Genomic DNA, 1124 nt, shown 5'->3' with positions numbered 1-1124 from the left:
CAGGAATCAAAAGGCTGATTCTGCTTATTAGCTAGTTTTATTGTCTTCCTTCCCCCCTGCAGGTAATACACCCTGTTCCCCACAGTCCGTCTGCCTTCTCTAATCATGGGAGGGCATCACGGCTGCCCTGTATTAGAGTGTTTTGAAGAAAGAGAATGAATGGCTTGGCTTATGTCTGAGAGCTCCTCCAAAGTATGAAGGTCCCCCTGGGAGAAAGCACAAAGGTGCTTGTTTGAAAATTGTATTGAGTTGGCAACAGAAACTGGCATTGTGGGGCGAGTGGACGCATAAGTCAATGTCTCAATAATAAATGGCCCCAGAAGTGAAAACAAGTAACATGTTTGACACAACACAGCAGCAGAGGTAAAACTGGCCCAGACTGCACCCTGGGTAGTCCCCCCGCCCCCTGTATTTTCTTTACAGGGCTCTGACTCCAGGGTTCTGGCAGGGGCAGCATGGCAGGAGCAGCAGCCAGAGCTCACCATTGCTGGAGAGAGATGTCACTCCATCTTTTTTGCCGTCAATACCCATGTTGAGCAGCCAAAAAAAAATCAATTTTTGGTGGCAAAAAATAGGATAATGTGTGAGCCGGGAGCAGTCTGAGGCCCTCGGGGGGGGGTTTTCGCACGGCGGGCTGTGGCCAGCAACCCGGACACGGGTTGGGGAAGGCAGGCGGCACGCTAGAATTAGGCACGAACGCTTAGTGGTTGATTTAAGATTATTTTACTTACACCGAAGATGGTCGCAGTGCAGGCAGGAAAACTTGCTTGAGTTGCAGTTACAGACAGAAAAGAAGAGAGGCGGACTAGAGTTCCTTCCCATGAAACTTCTAGCCCAATCCGGTTGAAAGCTCTAAACCACAAGCCCGTCGTGTCAACCGAAGAAAGTAACTCGAAGCAAAGAGCTCTGAATACACTCACACGAAGTTTGCTAGGCTCCGTGGAACTTGCGCGCAGGGAAGGGGTTCGTCGAGGGATCGTTTGGCGACGGGGAGAGGCCAGACGTTGATCAGATCCCTATAGCCTTCTTAAGGTACGTGCTGGGTCCGATAGGCTCTGCAGCGCTTAGAGATCTTCACGAGATGTGAAGTTCTCCTCCTCCAGATGGTTGTGGAGTCCTCCCTT

The 1124-nt window shown here is 50.7% G+C and overlaps 1 long non-coding RNA gene across 2 annotated transcripts in view; it reads left to right on the top strand.

Moving 5' to 3' along the window:
• Window positions 1-1124, top strand: part of LOC112549219 — a 56024-nt gene that overhangs the window by 36311 nt on the left and 18589 nt on the right. The gene's annotated exons all lie outside the window — the stretch shown is intronic.

The sequence above is a fragment of the Alligator sinensis genome, unplaced genomic scaffold, assembly GCF_000455745.1.
Source record: "Alligator sinensis unplaced genomic scaffold, ASM45574v1 scaffold777_1, whole genome shotgun sequence".
Classification (NCBI taxonomy): domain Eukaryota; kingdom Metazoa; phylum Chordata; order Crocodylia; family Alligatoridae; genus Alligator; species Alligator sinensis.
The sequence above is the reverse complement of the archived record's forward strand: the minus strand, read 5'-3'. Positions and strand labels throughout refer to the sequence as shown.